Source organism: Acinonyx jubatus, chromosome A2, assembly GCF_027475565.1.
Source record: "Acinonyx jubatus isolate Ajub_Pintada_27869175 chromosome A2, VMU_Ajub_asm_v1.0, whole genome shotgun sequence".
In the NCBI taxonomy this organism is placed as follows: domain Eukaryota; kingdom Metazoa; phylum Chordata; class Mammalia; order Carnivora; family Felidae; genus Acinonyx; species Acinonyx jubatus.
The window spans coordinates 64,367,019-64,378,406 of NC_069383.1; positions in this window are offsets into that span (position 1 = coordinate 64,367,019).

Below are 11,388 nucleotides of genomic sequence, written 5' to 3' on the forward strand. Positions count from 1 at the left end.
AGTTGCTATCTAAAAAAATAAAACTAGTTCCTTAAAGTCAAATCATCCTCTTGGTATTCTTTTATTTAAAAAAATTAATACTCTTCTGTGACTCATTATATGACTCATTTATTTATGTTGGGAGATCATTTTAGGCTAAATTAGATGTATTTGATTTAATATTCATGAACGGAAGTGATTTAAGTTTCTAAGTGCTCACTGCAACCAGAAAAAGCTCCTGAACAATTAACCTAGATTCATATAATTTGCAAGTTTTTGCTTTTTTTTTAAAGTTGGTCTTTTTGCTGAACTGACAAAAATGTCTGTATTTTTTTATCTTTCTATTTCATTTCATTGTTCTTCTGCTCTCAGGTGGAGAACAGTTTGAGTCTAAGCATTTAATGCTGTGATAATACTTTTCTGGTGTCAAAAAGAAAGGAAGGGAATTAACACTGGCTCCAGTTTTACTTTCATTTAATATTCCCTTGAGGCAGACACTATCTTCATTTTATAGAAGAAGTATCTGAGATTCTAAGGAAACACAAATAACAAATGGTAGAGTTGTGTTGGAATTGAGGTCATCTGATTCCAAGGGAGTTCTCATTTCTTCAAGTCACAGCATACAGTTCCCAGGCATAGACAAAGGTTTATCCAAGGGAACTCTAGAGGAACTTCCTCTGGCCAGAAATAAATTTCAAAAGCTACTTTCTTAACTATTTTATGTGAAGAAATAACTTTCAACCATTTTAAATTAATTTACATGTCGGCAAGTACCTGAAAATGTGTTAGCTCTGCGTGGGTAAGAGACTAAAGCATTGTTGCCGACATATTTTGATGGCACTAAACACTTGGATCACACTTCCCATTGTTCCTGCCCATGTGGCCCTTGACAGGACTGAATCGACAATCCTGTGCTCTGACAATGACCCTGAAATGTGTTGTGGTCTGGTGTGTTTACCTTAGGCGGAGGCAGCCTGATTTACCCGGATAAATGAAGTGGAAGATGAAGTAATTACCTTTAGAATTTGATTAATGTGGAAAATCAACATGAAAAACTTGAGCATTTAAGCTATTTTTTTCCCACACACTTATTTTGTTTAATTGAGATAAAATTTACATACACTTACATGCACTTAAATGGACTTGAGTACATACTTCAGTGAGTTTTCGCAAAAATATACATCTTTGTTATCATAACCCCAGTCAAGATACAGAATATTTATATCACCTCAGAGTTTTTATCACGTTCCCTTCCAGTCAGTCCCCATATTACATAAGCAACCAGTTTTGACTGAAATCATAATGGCATATACTCTTGTATCTGATTGCTCAAAATGTTTTGAGATCCATCCATGTTGGTGCATATAGAAGTCATTCATTCCCTTTATTTTTTAGTGTATAATTCACTGACAGTCATTGCATCCACATTGTTATCCAACCACCACCTCTGTGTAGCTCCAAAAGAAATTTTGTTACCCCAAAAGAAAGCTCTATATCCATTAAACATTCACACCCTATTCTGTCCTTCCTCCAGCCCCTGGCAATCACCAGTCTGCATTCTATCTGTATGGATTTACTTATTCTAAACATTTCATACAAAATGGAATCATACAATTCATGACATTTTATGTCTGCCTTATTTCCCTTAGCATAATGTTTTCCAGATTCATCTGCATGTATCAGTACTTCATTCCTTTACAGTTGACTAATATTCCATTGTATGAATATACCACATTTTATTTATCCATTCAGTGCCTGATGGACATTGTTTCCACCTTTTGGCAATTGTGAAGAGTGTTGCTATGAACATTCCTATGCAACTATTTGAGTATCTGTATTCAGTTCTGTTGGATATATATCTAGGGGTGGAATTGTTATGGTAATTCTATATTCAACTGGTTGAGGAATCACCAAACTACTTTCCACCAAAATACCATTCTACATCCCAGTGCTTTATATCAATGTTATCTATGGTATCTCTTTGTGCCTTTAAAATTCATTACCCCAAAGACAAACAATGTTGAGCACCTATTTGTCTGCATATTGGTCATTTCTATATCTTCTTCTGTAAAGCGTGAGTTCAAGTTTTGTCCATTTTTTAAAATCTTTTTTTTTACCTTTTTTTTAAATTTTATTTTTTATTTTTTAAAATTTCCATCCAAATTAGCATATAGTGCCACAGTGATTTTAGGAGTAGATTCCTTAGTGCCCCTTACCTATTTAGCCCAATCCCCCTCCCACACCCCCTCCAGTAACCCTCAGTTTGTTCTCCATATTTATGAGTCTCTTCTGTTTTGTCCCTCTCCCTGTTTTTATATTATTTTTGTTTCCTTTCCTTTATGTTCATCTGTTTTGTCTCTTAAAGTCCTCATATGAGTGAAGTCATATGATTTTTGTCTTTCTCTGACTGACTAATTTCACTTAGCATAACATCCTACAGTTCCATCCACATAGTTGCAAATGGCAAGATTTCATTCTTTTTGATTGCCGAGTAATACTGCATTGTGTGTAAGTGTGTGTGTGTACATATATATATATATATATATATATGTATATATATATGTATATATGTAAATATATATATATGTATATATATGTATATATGTATATATATATATGTACACACACACACACACCATATCTTCTTTATCCATTCATCCATTGATGGACATTTGGGCTCTTTCCATACTTTGGCTATTGTTGGTAGTGCTGCTATAAATATTAGGGTGCATGCGTCCCTTCAAAACAGCACACCTGTGTCCCTTGGGTAAATACCTAGTAGTACAATTGCTGGGTCGTAGGGTAGTTCTATTTTTAGTTTTTTGAGGAACCTCCATCCTGTTTTAGAATGGCTGCAACAGCTTGCATTCCCACCAACAATGCAAAAGAGATCCTCTTTCTCCGCATCCTCGCCAACATCTGTTGTTGCCTAAGTTGTTAATGTTAACCATTCTGACAGATGTAAGGTGGTAACTCATAGTGGTTTTGATTTGTATTTGATGAGCGATGAGCATTTTTTCATGTGTCAGTTGGCCATCTGAATGTCTTCTTTGAAGACGTGTCTATTCATGTCTTTTGCCCATTTCTTCACTGGATTATTGGTTTTATGGGCGTTGAGTTTGATAAGTTCTTTATAGATTTTGGATACTAACCCTTTATCTGATATGTCATTTGCAAATATCTTCTGCCATTATGTTGGTTGCCTTTTAGTTTTGCTGACCGTTTCCTTCACTGTGCAGCATTTAAGCTATTTTTTAAAATTGTGCATGTTTAAACCTTAATTAAGTAAATATTTTGTTAGCCCTCTATGTGATTTTGACACTAGAATTGAAGAGGACGGAATGAAAGTGATTCTAAGGGGGATTTCCCAGAATTTAAAGATGTTAAGTGTGGCCCATACAACCATGGAGGTCTTCAGCAGAGGACAGTAACAGTTAAAGAAGATAGGCATTTGCCTCAGGGCCTTCTGATGTCTTCTGGCTCAGATTCCTCCCTCCCCCTCCCCCCGCCAATTCTGGATCATTGAACCCAAGTCTCCCTCTCCTCACAAGGCCCCAGAGGGCTCACAAGTGTTCCACTGCATCAGTCTACATAGCCTATAAAGGCTGCTCTATCTTTCAGGCCTTGTGTTGCTCACAACCTTAGTCACGGCATCGTCTCTAAGGCTGTTCAGCTTCTGGAGTGGCCTGCTGCTGTCCTCACTCAAAATACTTTTGCACACTTAACTCCAGTGCACTCTTTTGTGTGCCTTTCCTTTCTGGTCAGGGTCTTTGCTGCCACTTCCTTGGGAGCCTCCACTTCCTGCTGCATCCTCTAGCTAGAGAAGTGTGGGTCCTTCTAGGGTAAGGACAGGGTGACAGCCAAAGGTCATTGGTCTGGAGTAGCTTAGGGTTCCGGGTTTGTGATTCTGTCAGTGAATGAAACTCTTGGCTTTAACCAGCAGGTGTGGCAGAGGTGGAGCTAGTGGAGGAATGAGGCCAAGGATAGGGGTTAGGTGTAATGAGGCAAAGGAGGGTGTGTGTATATGTGTGCACTGATCATCAGTAGCTGTTTCTTGTCTTCATTTTTTTATTTTCCCTAATCTAGAGGCAGGGTGGTAGCCATTGGGCTCAACACTTCCTTTTACTTAGCCTTAAGTCTGTGGTCTCTCTTTTTTCCCCACATGTCTGTAAAAATAACTTGAAAAAATGTAACCATCACACATTTTTAACTAGATATTTATAATTTTTCATTATCAACTGAAAATTTTTGAAATAGCTAGAAAGTATCTAGTTACCAGCATGTTATAAGTATTGACATTAAGAAATAAAATTTTTCATCATTCTTTTAAATGTTTCAAGGCAATACTCAAAAATCACAAGTAGCTTGGGAACCATCACCTACAAATTTTGTATTTATATAAGATCTAATATAATAGTTGGAAATTTTATCTTGTTCTTTTTTCTCCTTGAATTGTACTTTCATTTTACTTTCTGCAGAGAATTTTATCCTAATGTAATATACTTTAATGCTTGAAAGACTTTTATTGATCACCCTATCATACTTCTCTGCAACAAAAATCATTTATAAATTGAAATTATTTTTTTTCATATAACCAAAGGCTTTCATTATATTACACTTTTTTCCTTCTTTGAGTTATCATTATAAATATTAATACACAATTGGTCAGAACAATATAAATATATTATACATTTTCATATGTAATTATGAAATGTAAGATGTCAAATTATATGGATGGGTGGGAGGGTTGATTATGATGCCTTGATTAAAGCAGTAGTAAAGTTGTGCCTTTGCTGCTGTGGAAGATTTATACCTTGGGAGGCAATGAGCCATAGGACAGCTGTGACTTTCTGTTGTCACGTGGAAAGCTGCTGAATGTGAAGGGGAAGAGAGAAAGGAGGACCTTTTGGGTTTGGGACAGAATATATACAGAAGTTGAGAACCTCAGTTATTCCTCTAAAATTCCTGTCATCTCAAAAGCATGTCCTCTATTTGAAGAGGCTGGCTGTAAGTACTAGTTCTTTTGTTAGCTTTGCTTCTCTTTTTCTCTACGTTGCAAACAGTGGAGCTCCGCTTGCACCTCATGCCTCCATCAGGGATAGAAACAGCATTTTTCTCTTGACTGTATAATAGCTGAGAGAGCTTGTCTTCTCCCATGATTTTCGTTGTCCCTTCCCAGCTCCCCTAATTCTCCTCTTCCCTCCCTAAGGGCCTTTGCTATGTAAGCTATGACTGTGCACTCATTCAGGTTACAAATAGGAAAATTTATGCTATATGTATGATATTCTGGAAGACTTTATAAAATTAAGGAGATGTAATCTGGTGCTTCACAAAGCTTTCAAGTAGTTGGAGAAGTTAAACATATGCATAAATCAGTAAGCAGAGATGAGAAGCTAAGGTGTTCTAGACGGAGCAACACCGCAGGGTGGCACAGCGTGTCACAGCACAGGTATAACCAAAGAGTGGACACGTATTCAATTTGCCTGAAGCACAGGGCAAATTTAAGAACAGAATGTCCCAAAATGTGTGCATGGAACATCTGAATAAGTAATTTTTGGAAAAGAGAGAAACTATGTCAGTTTTGTTTGAGTGTGTTAATTTTGAAGTCAAATAAGTAAGGAAAATGCTAGCATGTTAGATTAAAAGAAAAAGTGTCTTTGCTATAGAATTTATGAATTCCTTCCTAAGGTTATTACATTAGGGAAAGCCATGGTAGGTATTAGCATGTAACTCTTCCCAGCTCCATTGCCTTTTCTTTTTGAAAGATGTCTCACCAGACAAGTGTTTGAGAAACAGCGTTTGGAAAGAACAGTTTAGGAAGTAGGAAAAGGGAAGGAAGAGAAGATATTCTGGGTTCAGACTGACAAAGCTATAACATCTGGAATTCATATGGTAGGCAGCAGAAGTAATTGATGGCTTTGGCAAGATTTCTCATGAGCACAGCTGGGCTCTAATATGGATAACCTTGTGGCCCAAGTGAAGTCTGAACTGGCTGGGAGAACAGAGGAAAAAGACTGAGGCAAGAAGTCCTGGTAAGCTGAACAGGAGGAGATACAAATCTACCCATGGGTAGTTGAAGAAGGAACAAAAAGGTATATTTATCTATACGTTCTTTTAGTTAACTTGATTTTGAGGCTGTTTTATTTTTTTAAATTTAGATTTGTGATGTTAAATAAGAAATTTAACTTTGTTTTCCTTCTGAGTTTATAGTCAACATAGAACTTCTCATTTAAAACAAAACATCGGTATGAAAAACAGAAGTATCTGTTTAATTTCTTTAATGTTTCCAATAGTAATATTTTTTTCCACAAAGTAGAAGAAACATCTCTGGGTATTTATCTAGAATTTATAATTTTCATACAGATAGGGTATATGGGATAGTGTCATAGTTTTAACATTAATAATTATTTTATATTAAATTATATTCACTTGCATAACCATTACCAGAATTTAGAATTTTACAAACAAAAATAAGAGAAAAAAAGTAGTCAGTTTAAATCAAAAGTTCAATTTTTTAGGTTGTTACCTCATCATTTATTTTAGTTGCTTTGGTATATCTTTAGGTTGGATAAGATATATCCTCTTTGTTATAGGGCATCTAAAAATTCCAGTTTTTTTTAGGTATACTTTACTCAGCACATTGTATGTGTAATGGTATAGTACAAATGATAGCTTTATACATGTTAATATAAGTCAGAATGATTAACATAATTATACCAAGTCCCACCCTCCAACTAAAAAACAATCCTTAATTGGTTCTCATTGTAAAAGATCAGCAAGCAAAAGTTGCAACCATCTTTAGATTAAACACTAAAACACTGAACTATGCCAACTTGATAGAACACAGTAATTCGACAGCTAATGATTTGACTGATCTTGTTGAGGCTTGATTCAACATTTTGATAGAAAACAACGTAGCCTACTTATTAGTTATTCAGTAAGGACTTAACATATCAAGGACTCCCGACAATGAAGTATTTTTTTTTCCTGTGATGAACTGATACTGGGTAAGAACTGGTGCGATGCTTACATAAATGATCTTAAAATGAAATTCAGATCGATAATAATCTTAACAGTAATAAATCATAATGGCCCCCATTTATGAGTATTTACTTTGTGGCAGCTATATATACATAATGGCTTAGTCCTCAGGTAGTTTTGCCAGGTAGGAATTATCACCCCATTTAGAGTTAGCAAACCAGTGCAAACACGTTAAGTGACTTGCCACAAATCCCACAGCAGATGCCTTTCTAATATTCTATGCTCCTTCTCTGAAGCTACAAGTCAGCATCAGTCTTGATCTCGCAGAATGTGTAAGCTCTGATAGAAGGCTAATGGATCATGCTTTTATTTCAGTATAAATCTTTCATGAGACATCATGAAAAATTTCCTTACGCTATAGCTGTGTCCTTGTGTTTCTCAGAATTTTGTGTTTCATAAAAATTAAATTGATTCAATTGTGTATGAACTCAGTGGAAATCTGCATTTCCTACAGTAGTAAAGGGAATGATCTTGATTTGGCTGATTGACACAAAATTTAAATGGTTTAATATAAGTGTATCTATTTATCTACCTCTATCATATACCATCGATCCATCTATACAGAAAACATTTCTACCTTTAGATTTCAGGGCTTTTTCTCTATAGCATAATTTTGTAACTTCTGAGAAAAGTTAAAGCACTTTGGGGAAGAAGAGTCCAATATAGGGTAAGAAAAATAAAGCTTCAACTAATTGTGCTTAAAGCAGTTTGTAGGCAGTTACTGGCTGGTTGACAAGAATTATATTTCTGAAGATTCTTTTTAACTGAAATTCGCTAAATTTGGACAGGTGCCACAAATCTGAACATGGGTAGTATACACTCACCTACTCAGTTTCTTGAAATTAATTATATCCTGTTCTGGGGAAAACAAAGAAAAAGAAAAGGAAAGATATATTGCTTGGATAGAGGAGAGATACTTAATTTTTTTTTTTTATAAACAATCTTTCACCCAAAGTCTATAAATGTTTTTCTTGGGAATAGACTTGTACCTAGAGTTCTGTGGTAAGTATTATCTTGTTATGGGGACTGATGTCCCTCCAGATTATATGTTTTTATAAGAACTGTGTTTAAACTATAGGTATAATTACCACATAGGGAACCCCAAAATGACCGGGCATCCTCAAAAGCTGATAAGGGAGCATGCAGGCTAAGAAGCATAGCTATTTCTTAGGGCAGGAGCTACTTTTGAGGAATTTGGCTTGGAGGTTTGGAATCTGAATACTGTTGACTTAACCCATGCTTTACCACATCAAACTTTCTCTGTCATTTGAAGCTTTTCCCACAGAAAGCTTGGGGCTCTAATTTGCCTACTTTTTAGTTCCAAATGGCTGGGCAGCACTCTAAGATATAACTTTATTTTGGTGACCTGTAGGATGCTCTTGGAGTCATCACAGAGGTCATTTGAAAGGATCTGAGTAACTTGTGGGCTCAAAGCCATTACTTTGTTCATTTATCAATCAGGATTCTGGGAATGGGATGGGGTCTACTTGTCATCACTCAGGGAAGAAATCCACTATGAAGAGGAGTTTTCTTAGGAATGTGGTGAATACCTACTAAGTTTCAGGCATCATTAGGCACATTTTATATTGATTTTACCTGACAGATATGAGGCAATATTATTTTTTAAAAGTTTTTATTTGAATTCAAGTTAGTTAATATACAGTATAATGTTTGTTTCAAGTATATAATGATTCAACGCTTCCATATAGCACTTGATGCTCATCACAAGTGCAGTCCTTAATCACCATCACCTATTTAAACCTCCTGCCCCCACCTCCAGTAACCATCAGTTTGTTCTCTGTAATTAAGAGTCTGTTTTTGCATTTCCCTCTCTCCCTCTCTCCCTCTTTTTCGCCCTTTGCACAATTGTTTTGTTTCCTAAGTTCCACATGAGTGAAATCATATGGTATTTGTCTTTCTCTGACTGACTTATTTCACTTAGCATATTTTCTAGTTCCATCCATGCTATTGTAAATGGCAAGATTTCATTCTTTTTGATGGCTGAGTAATATTCCATTTGTGTGTGTGTGTGTGTGTGTGTGTGTGTGTGTGTGTGTGTACATACATACATATATTCCATTGTATATAGTCACTGAAATAAAGGAAGTTTTATTTTAGAGCCCTACCAAGCCATTGAACAATTTCTGTAGGGAAAGCTTCAAATGATAGAGAAAAATTCATGTGGTAAAGCATATATTAAGCCAACAATGTTCAGATTCCAAACCTCCAAGCCAGATTTCTCAAAAGGAGCTCCTCCCCTAAGAAATATCTATGCTTTAAGCCTGAATGCTCCCTTATCAACTTGTGGGGATGCTCAGTCATTCTGTATCCATTCATCAGTCAGTGGACACTTGGGCTGTTTTCATAATTTGGCTATTGTAGATAATGATACTGTTAACATCAAAGTACATGTGTCCCTTTGAATCAATATTTTTGTATCCTTAAGGTAAATATCTGGTAGTGCAGTTGCTGGGTCATAAGGTAGTTTTATTTTTAAGTTTATTTTTACTGTTTTCTAGAGTAGCTGCACCAGTTTGCATTCCCACAAAGAGTGCAACAGAGTTCCCCTTTGCCCACATCCTTGTTGACACCTGTTATTTCTTGGGTTGTTGATTTTAGCCATTCTGCAATGTTTGAGGGGATATCTCATCGTAGTTTTGATTTGTATTTCCCTGGTGATGAGTGATATTGAGAATCTTTTCATGTGTTGGCCATCTGGTGTCTTCTTTGGAAAAATGTCTATTCATGTCTTCTGCCCATTTTTTGTTGGATTTTTCAGTTTTGGGGTGTTGAGTTTTATAATTCTTTATATATTTTGGATGCTAACCCTTTATCAGATATGTCATTTGCAAATATCTTCTCCCATTCTGTAGGTTGCCTTTTAGTTTTGTTCACTATTTCTTTCACTGTGCAGAAGCTTTTTGTCTTGATGAAGTCCCAATGGTTATTTGTGCTTTAGTTTCTCTTACCTCAGGAGACACATTTAGAAACAAGTTGCTTTGGCCAATAGCAAAAAGATTACTGCCTGTGTTCTCCTGTAAGATTAGATGGTTTCCTGTCTCACATTTAGGTCTTTCATCCATTTTGAAATTATTTTCGTGTATGGTGTGAGAAAGTGAGAAAAGTTTCATTGTTTTGCACGTTGTTGTCCAGTTTTCCCAATGCCATTTGTTAAAGAGACTGTCTTTTTCCCATTGTTATTCTTTCCTGCTTTGTTGAAGATTAATTGACCTTATAGTTGTGGGTTTATTTCTGGGTTTGCTTTTCTGTTCTATTGATTTATGTGTCTATTTTTGTGCCAGTACCATATTGTTTTGATTACTACATCTTTGTAGTATAACTTGAAGTCTGGAATTGTGATGCCTCAAGCTCTGCTTTTCTTTTTCAAGGCTTCTTTGGCTATTCAGTATTTGTGGTTCCATACAGATTTTAGGATTGTTTGTTCTAGCTCTGTGAGCTCTGTAAGCTGAGTGTGGAGCTCGATCCCACAACTCAGGATCATGACCTGAGCCAAAATCAAGAGTCAGATGCTCACCTGACTGAGCCATCTGGGTGCCCCTCAAAATTGATTTTTAATAGCATTATAAAATTTGTATCAGTGTCCTGATGCCAAACATCAGAGGTAAACATCATAGTAGAATTTTTTTCCTATTGTATGTAGTTTTCCACAATATCAAGGATATTGTCACTTGGTTGCCAGTACAGAATTTTGTGTGTGACTTTAGGGTGTTCATTTCTGATATAATAGAGCTGTCCCTTTAGTTTGTCACCAGTTTTTATTTCTATCTAGCATTATTTTTTTAAAGTTTGTCAAATAAGTAATAAATGGCAAAAATAAAATTAGATTAATTATTAATGAGTATGTTTATAGAAGTTAGTCAGAGAACATAAATGTGTGAGATAGCTTCACAAGAACTTTGGTAGTAGGGGGCTGGGGAAGCAGTATAGTCTATTAATTTCTATATTTTACAAGCAAGTAGCTATTTTTGGTCTTCTAATGATACATACTTTATAATGGGTAAAACAAAATTAATTTTTTAAATGCCTGCTGATTGTCTTTAGAAAAACATAAAATTTCAGGTATTTTTGGAATCCTGTCCTAGATTTTTATTTGGAAGCTTACTAAATTTCAAATATGCATACCATATTAAATGTAATTAAATTGTATACATAAATTAATTAAGCAATTGGGAAATTGAATTTCACAATGGATCACTGGCTTTAAACTACAGAATTTTACCTTGAGCTAAATTAAAAAGTAACCACTTGGTGTTTTGATGTCTCGTTAGTAACACTTTCTTCATGTATACCAGCATGGCTATATTCTAGAAAAGTGATCTTTGAAAAGTGTTACTTAAAAAGTATGGG